Source organism: Myodes glareolus, chromosome X (assembly GCF_982192425.1).
Source record: "Myodes glareolus chromosome X, mMyoGla1.1, whole genome shotgun sequence".
Lineage (NCBI taxonomy): Eukaryota > Metazoa > Chordata > Mammalia > Rodentia > Cricetidae > Myodes > Myodes glareolus.
In genome coordinates, this window is record NC_142053.1 from 76,376,720 (window position 1) to 76,393,110 (window position 16,391).

A 16,391-nucleotide genomic window follows, 5' to 3' on the forward strand; every position below is an offset into this window, starting at 1 on the left:
TGAATCACACGTCACCTGCTTCTTTCCTTGTCGCCTCACTCTCATTTCCACCATATCCAATAATTGACCATCACGTGTTCCAAGTTTCCTTATGCTAATGAGGAAAACAAAAGACCTGTAGTTAAGCAAAATTCTTGAAGTCAGAGGTTATTGTCACTGGACTTTCAATATGTGTGGCTGTATTCTTCAAACTTCTCTGCAATTAGTTTGGGTTATGTGAAACATGGAGACGCACACTTCATTCCTCATTGTTACATGAGTGAACACAGTTTTAAAAAATATAAAATGAGCTTTGTAGGAATAATAAAAAGGTTTGACATTTATAAATTAATTACGGAGTTGACATATGAGTATGAGAAAAGCATACGTATTCTCTCAGACATATTTTTTTTTTAACAAGTTAGCTGTTGTATAATAAACCAGAGCTTCACTGACATGTATGGAGTTTGGGATTGAGCAAGTGTTTGTTTACTTCACTTTGTAGTTCATTTATATCAATAAGAATTCTGTAAGCCATTTTAAGCACATATAAAACAAAGCACATGATTAAAAAGAGTTTTTGAGTAAGTTGCTGGATTAGAAACTGGCAGTGTACAATCTACTAAAAAAGAAGAGTTAGAATTAAAAAGTGATAAAACATGTTATTGCTATGAGAGAAAGTCAAAGCAAAGAGGAGATGGGCAAAATTAGAATTCCAGTTATAACTTCATTTCTGGTGTTTAGGGGATTATATTTTGCACACGGGGATTTCTACAACTGATGTTCACTAAAGTTATGAGGGACTGTGGAGGCCTGCTAACTTGTACTTAACATCAGTCCTTAGATAGTCCCTCTCTAGCTGCTAAATCTACTCTCATCCCTCGGGAAGACCATTTGGCACAATCCTTGTGCTCCTGTGTTGTTGCCAGTCTAGCAGTGGCAGATATGGTTCCTTCGGAAGCTATACATTATAGAGCTTATGGCTCCTAAGATTCCCTCCTTTTGCTGCACTACTGTGATCTTCTCTATGCCCATGATGTGGTCACCCTATGTTTGATTCTCTGCAGTTAAGTCATTCTCTCACCAGCTGGATGGTCTTGTTACGTGTGTGTTCAAGATGGGAGAGCACCTTCCTGACAGCTACCAGTGACCCTGGCTTGGTATTAAAAGTTCAGAACAGTTGGTAGGTGATTCTAGATGTTTTCTGTGGATAAGATCTCTTCTGGGCTCATTTAATTGTCATTATCTCTTTCTCTAACACTCCCAATAGCAAAAAGAAAACAACATTGAAAAACAAACAAACAAAAAACAACACACACACAAACTTAGAAATAAATCTAAGCAATGAGAGGAAAGGTGTCTACAACAAATGATTTAAGACAGTGAAGAAAGAAACTGTAGAAAACACTAGGAGACAGAAAGCTCTCCAATGCTAATGCTAGAATATATATCGTGAAATGACTGTATTTTTTAAAAGTGATCTAGATAGGCCATCTAACATCCATCAAAATTCCAGTGACATTTAAAAAAATCTACAAAAAATGCAATCGTAACATTCATATGGGTACCTTGATTTTCCATTACAATGCTAATTGAAAGAATAAAATCTCTGAAATTTCTCAATGTCTGATCTCAATTAAACTACATGTCAGTAGTGAGGGGACAGAAACATGGCTCCACACTGCCACTCTCAGCAGCCTCCGAAGTTTCCTTTGACTTTTTGGATCTTAAACTCAAGCCAAAGGATGATTCATGCCTTTGTTGCTGAAAAGAGTTTCAAGAGTCACAGTTAAAATGAAGAAGATCTGGAAATATTGTTCAAAGTTATTCTAATATAGACTTAAGAACAAAAGTCAAGCCACAAGTAGGTTCTTAGATGACAGCAAGACCAAATGAAGATTTTAAGTGTGGGCTTCTCAAATAAAGTACCACATATGAATATGTATCACATTTTCTTTACTCATCCATCTGTTGACATACATATAAGTTTATTAATATCTTAGAAATAGTAAATCATGTTGCATTAAACATAGGCATGTATACTTCTTTTGGGTATGATTATTATATATACCTTATGTATACACCTAGAAGTCAAATCATTGGATGTTATGGTAGAGCTATTATTTGTATTCTTTGAGGAACTTCTGTACTATTCTTAATTCTATACTAAATCATATTGACACTAACAATATATAAAAGGTTAATTGTCACTACTAGTTTTTAATTTTCTAAATTCAACCACATGTAAGATGATATCACATTATGGACTTAGTTTGTGTTTCCTGATCAATAATTATTGTGGGCATTTTTCATATAATTCTTAGAGATGTGCAGTTTTTGGAGAAGTGTTGTTGGACATTTTATTTTTACATTTTGGCTCTTTTCCTCTCTCTCTCTCTCTCTCTCTCTCTCTCTCTATATATATATATATATATATATATATATTTCTCAGAGAGAGTAAGACCTTCTATGATGAGTTAACAAAGCCTAGAACAGTTAGTTGAGGGAGGACTAAGCCCCTCCCCCCACATCAAGACTGAGTAAGACATCCCATCACTTGGAATGGGCTTCAAAAAGTCAATTCATGCTCCAGGGAAAGATCTTACTCCCACTACTAGGGGTCCCACAAACAGACAAGGCTACAAAATCATTGCCTACATGCAGAGGGCCTAATTTGGTCCCATGCAGGCTCCCCAGCTGTTGATCTAGAGTCTACAAGATACTACAATTTTGGGTCAATTGTACCTGTGGGTTTTCCCATCATCATAATAAAAAAGAATATTAAGAACTGAAAAGGAAAAGGGTCAAGTAACATACAAAGTCAGACTCATCAGAATAGCATTCAACTTCTCAATGGAGACCCTATACCATTCTTTACTTTTTACTCCATGGCTTATTGTGTAGCAGGGTGCTGATCCCTAGAGTCCTCCTTCTTCTTTTGTTCCTAGATATTTTCTTTTTTTTATTTTTCTATTCAAAAATTTGCACTTTCTCCCCTCCTCCCACTCCTCTCCCTCTTCCCCTCCTCTTTCCCCCTCCCTGCTTGAGAGAGGGCAGGGAATCGTGCCCTGTGAGAAGTCCAAGGCCAGCCCCCCTACATCCAGGCCTAGGAAGGTGTGCATCCAAATAGACTAGGGTCCCAAAAAGCCAGTACATACAGTAGAAACAGGTCCCAGTGCCATCAACACAGATTTCTCCTCCTATTTATTCTCTCTGCCTGCCAACCTGGTCTATACTTTCTCCTACCTTGCTATTAGCTGTTCAGCTCTTTATTAGACTAATCAGGTATTTTAGACTGGTAAAGTAACAAAGCTTCACAGAGTTACGTAAATGCAGCACAAAAGAATGCAACACATCTTTGCATCATTAAAACAAATGTTTCACATAATAAACAAGTGTAACAAACTTCGAAATAATATTCCACAACAAAGACTTGCCTATTCAGATAGCTTGTGAATTTCAGAGAACAAAAATGCCTTTAATGAATTAGTGAGGTCAAGAAAATATAACTATTTTATTGAAAGGAGATTTACTTTTTATTTAATGTTTATTTATATTCACCTATCTCAATTTATGTGTACCCAGCCATGCAAGAACCCAAGGAGGTCAAGAAAGGGCATCAGACATCTGAAACCTGGAGTTGCAGACATATCTCCGCCAATTTATGAGTGCTGAGAACTGAATCTAAGTCCTCTGCACGAGAATAAGTGCTTTTAACCCTGGAGCCATTTCTCTAGTACTTCAAAGCCTACTTGTTTTTAGTTGAGCATTCATTAATCTTTTAACTATGACCAGAGTCAATGGTGTTAAGTATTTAAAGTGTGTTTTAATTGAAATAGTATTGTGCCAATTTCCCCTCCCTTTCCTTCTACCAGTGCTTCTCAGGTAAGGTACCCTTCCTTGAACTCTTCATGTACCCTCACCTGAACTAAAGTTCATGGTCTCATTTACTTTGATTTTAATTGTTATATAAATGTAAAAATATATGCATATACACACATATCTATTGCTCAGGGAGCATCTGGGAAGAGAAGGTGGAAAGATCACAAGAGTCAGTACAGCAAAATGTCCACTGTGAAACAGTTTCTCCTAGAAATTACTGTAAAAACGAGACTGGATCAATGGCAATATTGAAAGATATGATAATGTGAAGGGGGGATTTTCAGAGTCTACCCCTAGACAAAGAACTACATGCAACTAATGATTGATGAAAGAAAAAGAATTAGCCTCTCCTATGTATGAGGCATGTTATTTGGTTTTTTAATATAAGATGAGTGGCCAGTTCAGGCACCCTCTCCTCTGCTGCCCAAGGAACAAGCTGAGGACATCTCCTTGGACACCTGGAAACCCCTCTAGAGTCAAGTCTCTTGCTAACCCTAAAATGGCTCCCTTAATTAAGATATCTACTTCCCTGCTCCCATATCCATCCTTCCTACATCTCAATCATCCCATTCCCCCAAGCTCTCACCAATCCTCCCCTTCTCCCTTCTCTCTCCCCATCTCCCCTTCCTTCCACCCCACCCCCACCTCCGAGCTCCCAACTTTGGCCTGGCAATCTTGTCTACTTCCAATATCCAGGAAGATAACTATATGTTTTTCTTTGGGCTCACCTTCTTATTTAGCTTCTCTAGGATCACAAATTATAGGCTCAATGTCCTTTATTTATGGCTAGAATGTACTTATGAGTGAGTACATACCATATTCCTAATTTTGGGTCTAGGTTATCTCACTCAGAAAAGTGTTTCCTATTTCCATCCATTTGCATGCAAAATTCAAGATGTCATTGTTGTTTACCGCTGAGTAAAACTCTAAAGTGTATATGTGCAATGCCTTCTTTATTCATTCTTCTATTGAAGGGCACCTAGGTTGTTTCCAGGTTCAGACTATTACAAATAATGATTCTATGAACATAGTTGAACAAATGCTATTATAATATGATTGGGCATCTCTTTTTTTTATTTACTCAAATTTATTTATTTATTATTATTTCGGTTTTTTGAGACAGGGTTTCTTTTTTTTTTCTTTTTGAAAGTAAATTTTATTAAATTATAAAAGTTTCCATTTCCGCCCCTCTTCCCAACACCCTCCCACTCCCCCCACTCCCTCTCCTCCTCCCTCTTCGTCCCTTAGGGCAGTCAGGGTTTCCTGCCCTGTGGGAAGTTCAAGTTCCTCCCCCCTCCCTCCAGGACCAGGAAGGTGAGTGTCCAAACAGACTGGATCCCCAAAATCCAGTATATGCAGAGGAAACAGGTCCCAGTATCATAGTCAATGGCTTTTCAGAAAGACTTCGGGCCAGCCACATTCAGAGAATCCGGCCAAATTCCGAGAATCTGGTTAGATCACGTCCTCGTTCAGTCCCAGTCCAACTGGCCTTGGTAAACTCTCATTAGATCCGTTCCCTTGTATCAGTGGGTGATCGCATCCCTCGCAGTCCTGATTTCGTTTTTCATGTTCTTCCTCCTTCTGCTCCTCATTTGGACCTTGGGGGGCTCAGTCCGGTGCTCCAGTGTGGGTCTCCGTCTGTATCGCCGTCCTTTGCCAGATGAAGGATCTATGGTGATAAGCAAAATATACATCAGTATGGTTATGGGCCACGGACGATTCAGGCACCCTCTCCTCTGTCCAGAGAACAATCTGGGGGATCTCTCCTTGGACCTGGGATCCCATATATAATCAAGTCTCCTGTAAACCCTAAAATGACTCGCTTAGTTGAAATATATTCTTCCCTGATCTCATATTCATCCTTCCTCCCCCTCCCCATCCCAGGCCACCGAGCTTTCCCCATTCCTCCCCTACTCCCTTCTCTCTAACCCTCTCCCCTTCCATCAACCCTCCCACCCCCCCATGCACCCGAGGTTACCTGGGACTCTTGTCTATTTCCTACCTCCTGGCGGATAGCTAAATAATCTTCATCAGGTTCATCTTCTTATTTAGCTTCTCTAGGATCACGAATAATAGGCTCAAAGACCTTTAATTATGGTTAGAATCCACTTATGAGTGAATACATACCGTGTTCCTCTTTTTGGGTCTGGCTTACCTCACTCAGTAAAGCGTTTTCTATTTCCATCCATTTGCATGCAAAATTCAAGATGTCATTGTTTTTTACCGCTGAGTAAAACTCTAATGTGTATATGTTCCACACCTTTTTTAACCATTCTTCTATTGAGGGGCACCTAGGCTGTTTCCAGGTTCTGGCTATTACAAATAGTGCTGCTATGAACATAGTAGAACAAATGCTTTTGTAGTATGTTAGGGAATCTCTAGGGTATATTCTCAAGAGTGGAATTGCTGGGTCCTGAGGGAGGTTGACTCCCAGTTTCCTGAGAAACCGCCACACTGATTTCCACAGTGGCTGCACGAGTTTGCATTCCCACCAACAATGGATGAGTGTTCCCCTCACCCCACATCCTCTCCAGCATAGGCTATCATTGGTGTTTTTGACTTTAGCTATTCTGACAGGTGTAAGATGGTATCTCAAAGTGGTTTTGATTTGCATTTCCCTGATCGCTAAGGAGGTTGAGCATGACCTTAAGTGTCTTCTGGCCATTCGAAGTTCATCTGTTGTGAATTCTCTGTTAAGTTCAGTACCCCATTTTTTAATTGGGTTAATTAGAGTTTTAGTGTCTAGTTTCTTGAGTTCTTTGTATATTTTGGAGATCAGACCTTTGTCTGATGAGGGGTTGGTGAAGATCTTCTCCCAGTCAGAAGGCAGCCGTTTTGTCCTACTGACAGTGTCCTTTGCTTTACAGAAGGTTCTCAGTTTCAGTAGATCCCATTTTTTCATTGTTTCTCTTATTTTCTGTGCTACTGGGGTCCTACTTAGGAAGAGGCCTCCTGTGCCTATATCTTGTAGACTACTTCCGACTTTCTCTTCTATCAGGTTCAAAGTGGACGGATTAATGTTGATGTCTTTAATCCATTTGGACTTGATTTTTGTGCATGGTGATAGATATGGATCTACTTTCATTTTTTTACAGGTTGACATCCAGTTATGCCAGCACCATTTGTTAAAGATGCTTTCCTTCTTCCATTGTATACCTTTAGCTCCCTTGTCGAAAATTAGGTGTTCATAAGTTTGTGGGTTAATATCTGGGTCTTCTATTCGATTCCATAGGTCGACTTCTCTGTTCTTATGCCAATACCAAGCTGTTTTCAATACTGTAGCTCTATAATAGAGTTTGAAGTCAGGGATGGTAATGCCTCCAGAAGTTCTTTTATTGTATAAGATTGTTTTGGCTATCCTGGGTTTTTTGTTTTGCCATATAAACTTGATTATTGTTCTCTCAAGGTCTGTGAAGAAGTTTGATGGGATTTTGATGGGGATTGCATTGAATCTATAGATTGCTTTTGGTAGAATTGCCATTTTTACTATGTTGATTCTCCCAATCCAAGAGCAGGGGAGGTCTTTCCATTTTCTGGTATCCTCCTCAATTTCTTTCTTCAAAGGCTTAAAGTTCTTGTCAAATAGGTCTTTCACTTCCTTGGTTAGAGTAACCCCAAGATATTTTATGCTATTTGTGGCTATCATGAAAGGTGATGTTTCTCTGATTTCCCTCTCTGCTTCTTTATCCTTTGTGTATAGGAGGGTCACTGATTTTTTGGAGTTGATCTTGTATCCTGCCACGTTACTAAAGATGTTTATCAGCTGTAGGAGTTCTTTGGTAGAGTTTTTGGGGTCACTTATGTAAACTATCATATCGTCAGCAAATAACGAAAGTTTAACTTCATCCTTTCCAATACAAATCCCCTTGATCTCCTTATGTTGTCTTATTGCTATTGCTAGAACTTCAAGCACTATATTGAAGAGGTATGGAGAGAGTGGACAGGGTTGTCGCGTTCCTGATTTTAGTGGAAAGGCTTTGAGTTTCTCTCCATTCAGTTTGATGTTAGCTGTCGGCTTGCTGTATATTGCTTTTATCTCTTGGGTATGTTCCCAAGAGTGGAATTGCTGGGTCCTGAGAAACCACCACACTGATTTCCAAAGTGGTTGCACAAGTTTGCATTCTCACCAACAATGGATGAGCGTTCCTGTTACTCTGCATCCTCTCCAGCACAGGCTATCATTGCTGGTTTTGAGTTTAGCTATTCTGCCAGGTGTAAGATGGTATCTCAAAGTTGTTTTGATTTGCATTTTCCTGATCACGAAGGAGGTTGAGCATGACCTTAAGTGGCTTTTGGCCATTTGAACTTCTGTTGAGAATTCTCTGTTCAGTTCAGTACTCCATTTTTTAATTGGGTTAATTAGAGTTTTAATGTCTAGTTTCTTGAGTTCTTTATATATTTTGGAGATCAGACCTTTGTCTGAAGAAGGGTTGGTGAAGATCTTCTCCCACTCAGTAGGTTGCCTTTGTGTCTTAATGTCAGTGTCCTTTGTTTTACAGAAGCTTCTCAGTTTCAGGAGGTCCCATTTATTCATTGTTGCTCTTATTGACTGTGTGGTGCCTGAACTGGTCTTATCCCATAGCCACACTGATTAATATCTTGCATATCACTATAGAACCTTCATCTGCCGATGGATGGAGATAGAGACAGAGACCCACATTGGAGCACTGGACTGAGCTCCCAAGACCCAAACGATGAGCAGAAGAAGGGAGAACATGAGCAAGGAAGTCAGGACTGCGAGGGGTGTGTCCACCCATGGAGACAGTGGGACTGATCTAAAGGGAGCTCACCAAGGCCAGCTTGACTGGGATTGAAGAGTGGTCAGTCCTGAAAGCAAATGCACACAAGCAAGAAAAAAAGATTCAGAAGAACTCTCTCTCTCTCTCTCTCTCTCTCTCTCTCTCTCTCTCTCTAACACACACACACACACACACACACACACTCAGAGAGAGAGAGAGAGAGAGAGAGAGAGAGAGAGGCACACATGGACACATTAACACAAGTTAAACAACTTGGGCTAACAATGTTCTTCACAAGAGCCATAGACTACAAAACTCCATTACCAGACATGAGAAATATTTTTAGAATGGATGTATAGAGTAATTAAGGTAACTCCACAAACAATATAGACTATTGATGTAGCCTTTGATTGTCTCTCGGGGTTGAGGATGGGCTACTATTGTTGAAGGCAACACACACTTTGAATATAGAACTCAGAAAATTCAAGCCAGATCTAACAAGAAAACCACTTTTCTGGGGTCTAACTTCCATGTCCAGAAAATGCTATTCAAGCTGCCAAGGTAGGGAAACAATTCAACAGTCCTATCCAGCTGCAACATCTATGAATCAGAACAATGACCAACAGTCATTGTCATGCATAAAAATGAATTAAGTGATAGTTATTGTGGTTGGCAGCTGATGGCTGTATAGTTGGACTTAGGGTCCACTCAACAACATGGAAATTATACTTGGAAATTACTCATGGGGTTTGTGAGGCCATGGAATTTTAGAAAATTTAAACATTACTATTTTTCTAGACCGACATAATTCCTTATTATATTCTAAATTGCATCCTTATATGTGTAGTTAACATTCTTCATCCAAGAGGCCCCTCTATTGTAGGAGGCTGTTTATTTCTTCCTGGCTGCTCATCCCCAAAATAACCACACAGAAACTGTATTAATTAAATCACTGCTTGACCTATTAGCTATAGCTTCTTATTGGCTAGCTCTTACATCTTAATTTAACCCATTTCTATTAATATGTGTATCACCATATGGCTGTAGCTTACTGGGTAAAGTTCTGTCCAGTGTCTGTCTCTGGCTTCTTCTCTGACTCTGTCTTCTTTCTCACAGCATTCAGTTTAGCTTTCTCCACCTACATCTATGCTTCCCTGCCAGGCCCAAGACAGATTCTTTATTAACCAATGGCATTCACAGCATAAAGAAGGGAATTCCACATCACCTCCCCTTTTCTGTCTAAATAAAAAGGAAAGTTTTAGCTTTAACATAGTAAAATTGCATAAAACAAAACAGGAATCAAGCAAGAATTGCAGCTATAATATTTAGATCTACTTTATCTTTTATTATAACTAAGAAAAACTATAAGTATTCTTCAACTCCATCAAAGACTCCAGGAGGATATAAAAAAAGCCTAAGAAAACAGGAAGTGCATTGCAAGCAACTTCCAAAACTCTAGATTTGAAAGATACATCTCACTGCCTGGACAGTCACCCAAAGATCTTTTGTAACATTGCAGGCATCGATCTTCAGCCTACTGTCCCATAGTATCTGACATACTTTCCCATGAAGCAGGAAATTTCAAATGCAGTTTCATCTATTTCGAGAGTTTTCAGTAACTTTCTTCTGTATCCTGCAGAATGTCTGGCAGACTCTTTTATGAAGCAGGAACCCCAAAGGGCTGTCTCACCTTCTTTAGGCAACTTCATCAGTCATTTTTCGGTGGGTCCTGCAAGTCCAGTTCATACATCATAACATCAAGCAGTTCCGGCAAAATGTTTCTTGCCCAAATTATGATCAAACTCCATAAGGAACGTCTTCAATGCCCATCTTCCTCTTGAAGTAATTGATGTTGCCAGGAGCAGATGTATGTCATTGTCATAAGAAGTCTTAAGTTATTAAAGCATTTTAAATGGTATATTTCAAAGGTCTCTGAAAACTACCTACCTAATGGAAATATATTTCTATATAACTAGAAAACTTAACTAACATGACTATAAGGTTGACTATTGTAGATGGTTATCTTTATTAACCTATATTTTTAATTACACATTGCATTTTTAAATGAACTGTACAATTACAATACCTTAATTAAGAGCAGAAATATATATATAAGATTGACCTTAAATTTGTTATCAATAGACCAAGATCCATACCAATGCAAATCTCTAGAGCATATCCCCTTTAAAGGTAAACAAACATTTACAGACAATATATGGGAATATGAGCATATTTATCTCCAAACTGCTTTCTTTTTTTGTTGGGAGAAGTATTTTTGAGGGTGTTTATGGCAACCTTTTGGGGGTTCTTGGTGTATTAAACCACATTAGTCTAGAACTAATCCACAGGTTCTTATCCTCTATGGAAACAAAAGCAGAACCTCTTTTCCAAAGCAACATATCCATAGATTCAGATTCTGAAGTCAAGATATCTTTATGTTGATTTAACTTAGCAGTCCATACAATAAAATATCTCTTGTTACATAGCTCTTTAACAGTCAAAAATTAAAAGAAAACACAATAATATACATAATCTAGACTCTGTATACATTTCATCTTTACATGACTTACTTTTCTTCTCTATTACTTTTTCTAAAAGTTTAATATTTATTTTATTATCTTTACTCCTTTAATCTATGACTGTATTCTTTCATATTACATTTACTATCTTTTTACTCTTTTTCTTCTCTTTCCCAACCCTATGGACATTTTTCAAACACACTGTGACTCATTTAGAGTTCACTTATGTCTGAGTCTGTCCTATTGTGTATCTGTAATTTTTTTCTGTCCTGGAGAGCTTTCAAAATGGTAAGCAGCTTGTCCCTCTTCCCCTATACTCCCAATTTTGTCAGGCAATCTTGTCTATTTCAATTTTCCATGTGGATCTATATGTTTCTCTTAGGGTTCACTTTATTACTTCTCTAGGATCATGAACTATAGGCTCAATATCCTTTGTTTATAGCTAGTATCTACTTATAAGGAAGACTTCTCTTAAAGGAGCTGTAGCATGTTGCCAGCAAGAAGAGCCTATCTGTAAAAAAATGCAGCTAAATTTTGTTTTATAGTGTCTAGAATTTCTTTCCAATTCCTCTCAGGTTTTATGTGGATTTAGTTAGTCTCACATAGGTATGCTAATTAGAAAACCTTTCTTTTTTATGTATTTATTTTTATTAAAAATTTCCACCTCCTCCCCTCCCCCCACTTTCCTCCCCTCCCCTCTCCCACTCTTCCTCCCCCTCCTTCTCCAGGCCAAAAATCAGTCAGGGTTCCCTACCCTATGAGAAGTTCAAGGTCCTCCCTGCTCCCCTCAGGTCCAGGAAGGTGAGCATCCAAACAGACAAGGCTCCGACAAAGCCCATCCATGCAGTAGAATCAAAGCTCAATGCCATTCTTTACAGCACATGGAGATCATCACCAGAAATCACAACTGGACATGATGCTAAGTCATGACAAGTTTTAAGGTATACTTTCTGGTGTGGGAGAATGGTCTATATTTGGTCAATCATGTTTTAAATAAACACTGATTGGCCAGTAGTCAGGCAGGAAGTATAGGTGGAACAACCAGACAGGAAGTAGAGGCAGGTCAATGAGAACAGGAGAATTCTGGGAAGAGGGAAGCTCCCTCTGCAGTCCTCTCCAGACACAGAAGAAGGAAGAAATGATCTGCCCTTCTAAAAAAGTTACCAAGCCACATGACTAACATATACTAGAATAATGGGCTAATATAAGTTATAAAAGTTAACAAGAAGCCTGCGCTAATGGGCCAATCAGTTTATAACTAATGTAGACCTCTGTGTGATTTTCTTTCAGACATAACGACTGCAGGAACTGGGCAGGACAGAAACTCAGACAACTTCCTATATGCTCAGAGCCTATCTTTTTTTTTCCAATAGAAGTTATTTAATTTAAACTATTTCTGAATGACATTGGTTGGGTTGCTGCATGCATGGAAGGAAGACAAAATGAAAATGATTTAAAAACACTGGAGAGAAGGAAAAAGAGAGGGAGGAAGGAAAGAAAAGAATAGGTTTTACTTGTTAAGGAGCTACGATTGTGCTGATGCTTTTAGTTAATGTGAGTGACTCTCTTTCTTAGTGGAAGGAAATCTTCATTTATAGTTCATGTGTTTCAGTGACATGGTATCATGGCTTTTACAAATTGCTTCCAGAGGAAATGATACAAAAAAGTGGTGTTTTACTAGAATTGGCAATGTGGAAGTAGTAGGTTGGGTTGCATCTGGAAGTGACACAAGGATGAAAAGCAGTGGGAGGAGATTTATGTTTGGCTCACTTAGTTAATTGTTAATGGAAGCAACAGACTTAATCCTGTCATTAAATAATTAGTACTATTTTCCTTTCATAAATGAAGCTTCTGAAGACCTCAAGCATCATAAACACAGCACAAATATAGTTCAAGTTTATTCTAAAGTTATTGTTCCTTTATAGGTAATAAATATCTTTGACGACTTCATGTGTGTATATAATGCATCCTTATTACTCTCACTTCCCATTTTCTGCTATTCTCTTCCTATCCTTACCATACTCCTTCTTCCTACAGGACTTTCCCCTGTGTTCATTACCCTTTCTGTTTGTTTTGTAAGACAGTGAGTTTAACTAAGACTATATGTATAATCATGGGTATAGAACTATGCAACTGAGTCTGGTGGGCTCACCAGTGGGAACATATGTAAAAATACTAACCACCACATTCAGAACTCAACAGCAGTCAATAGTTCAGTGGATAAGGGTAGGGCCCCATGAGTCTTCCCTCCATCTATGACTAGTTATTGTCAAGCCCAGTCTTAGGCTGATCTTTATAGGTAACTGTATTTGCTGTGAGTTCATGATTGTAAGAGGTGTGTAATGCCAAAAAGTCAACATTTCACAAGGCTTCTTTCTATTTTTGGAACTTACAATCTTTTGTCACCTCTTCCATTATATTCTCTGAACTTTAAAGAAGTGGTATAAATGTCCTATTTATAGTTGAGCACTCAACAGTCCCTTGTCCTCAGCACCCTGAGGAGGCAAAATTCTCTACATGCATTATGATTCATTGTAAAGAAAAGCTTCTATGATTAAGGCTGTTAGTAGCCTGTGGTTATAAACATATATGTTTAAGTGACAGTTTGATGCATATTGATTTAGCTAAGTGGTACGATTGCATTGGCCCATTAATTCTATGACCTCCTTAGCCAGAGGTTTTAGAATAGGTTTATAGTACCAACTATTAATTTCTTCCTGTAACATGGGCCTTCAATACAACCAGCAAGAAATTGATAAGCCCCATAACAGTTGTGCTACTTTTGGACAAATGGACATCCCTTTCCTCATGAGTTGGCATTATAGCTTGTAATATGTTCAGCTTAGTAAGATAACTGATACATATTGTTTTCCAGAAGACTTAAAAGTACTTCCCAAAATTATGAAAGCTAAACATTAGGAAAGAAGCTTCCAGCTCAGTTCTAACTTGACTTCTCAATATTGAGAACCAAGCTATGTTTTCACTTCAGTAATATAATCTTTTCACCTAGTTCTAGTAAGAAACCAAGAAGAATACCAAGAGCCTGTACTGTTTGGTGATGTCTAGGTTTTTCTAGACCAACAACTTTAAATTTAATTACAAAATTGAATGTCTCCAGATGAATTTTGTTTGTATCCATTGTTTTGGTTAACCCTCCTCAACACACCTTAAACTTTCCACTCCCATTCTTCTTCTCTATTTTTATATCACTTGTATCCTATTAACTTTAGATATCTTCTTCAATGCACAATTTCTAGCTTTCTATCTTCTACATATCATTCAAGTTAGACACACAGATCAACATTTGAAGCCAGGATCCACATATAAGATGGATCATGTGGCATTTGTCTTTCTGGCTCTGTATTGCCACACTTAGTTTAATTTTTCATAGTTTCACCCATTTACATTTAAATTCTGTAAATTCATGTAGTAAGTGATCAAAGTCCTGAGTGAATGTGTATTAAACAATACACAGGCAATATTATGTCCAGGACCCAACCACTCAGTCCCATGGGAGTGGGAAAAACACAGATGAGGCTGGGAGGAATGATAAAAACCTTCCTTTGGTCTGAATGTCAGTATTGACAGTGTATGCAGAAAATGTCCACCATAGCTTTCCTCCACTCCTTATTTACCGATTGAAGACTTCTCCCATACAGAGAATGCTCCTACTAAGACTAGCTAAACCTGCCTCATTGTTTAGTTGTATGTAATAACCCATCTGCCTGTTAAACTGTTTAATATAAACATACGACCTGCTGGAGTGCTTCTGTATCACTACCTGAGAGCCCAGATCACCTGATCTTAGTCTTGACATACATATGTCTGTACATCTGTACTTAACTCATCCTCTTACCCCCCCAGTTTATTCAATCTCTAGAGTCACACAGGATGTGGCAATTTCATTTTTCCTTTACAACTGAATAAAATTCCATTGCATTCATATACCATTTTTATCCATTCTTCTGTTGATGGACATCTAGACTGATAGCATTTTCTAACTATTGTAAATAGATCATAAATGAATATTATGAGTAAGTATCTATGTAGCAGGATATAGAGGGTTTTTTTTGGTATTTATCAAGGGGTGGTATAGCTCAGTGTGGTGGTAGTTCTATTTCTTACTTTTTGAGAAATTTCCATACTTATTTCTTTAGTGGTTGTACAAGTTTACAACAGCAAACAAGGGATCCTTTTTCTCCACATCCTCTTCAGCATTTTTGATATAATTTGATTCCTTGATGATAGTCATTCTAACTCTTTATATACAATATGATATTTTCAATCTATGTTTAAAGCTCCTTCAAAAAATTATTTTTGACATAGATATTTTGCTCGGAGCCGTGTAATAATTTGAAAGAACTGATATTGTGCATAAGTCTTATAAAACCTATTGAACAGCATTTCCTAAATATTAATCTGTGCAGAAAACTAATAAAAATGAAAAGAATGCAATCTATACAGTACATTTTTTTCTTCAAATATAAATAATTACATTTAGGCTTCTGCTGAAGAGGAGGTAGAGAGCTTAAAATAAGACATATTGAGATTATAATTTAATTACAACATTTCTCCCTTCTCTTTCTTCACTCCAAAACCTCCTCCTATCTACTTCTCCCATTTTCCTTCAAATCCACGACCTTTTTCACTAATTGCTATTGTACACATATATGTATATACATAAGTATTCCAAACTATAACCTGCTTAGTCAGTATAATGTTACTTGCATGTGTGATTTTAGAAATGACCATTTTGACACAGGACAGCAAATTGGTATGATGTGGGAGTCCCCTCTGTGTGCTGTGATTATTTTTAATGAATAAAGAAACTGCTTTGGACTTATAGCAAGGCAGAATTTAGGTGAGCAGGGAAAGGTAAGCTAAATGCTGGGAAAAAGAAGGGCAGAATCAGAGAGAAGCCATGAAGCTGCCAGAGATGCTGTGAACTTTAGCTGGTAAGCCACAACCATGTGGTGATATACAGATTAATGTAAAGGGGTTAAATTAGTATGTAAGAGTTAGCCAATAAGAAGCTAAAGCTAATGAGCCAAACCTTGATTTAATTAATATGGTTTCTGTGTGATTATTTAGGGTCTAAGATATCCGGGAAGTTGGGAACCAGCAAGTGGTCTCTCTCCTCCTACATTGGTATGCACTTTCCTGGAGAAGACCATCTCTCCTACTTCCAATTCTACTCAGTTTACTATAGTTCTTTGTGTATGGTTGAGGTATTGCAGTGATTTCTCTGTTCAGAGAAGTTAGTAGGCCAGTG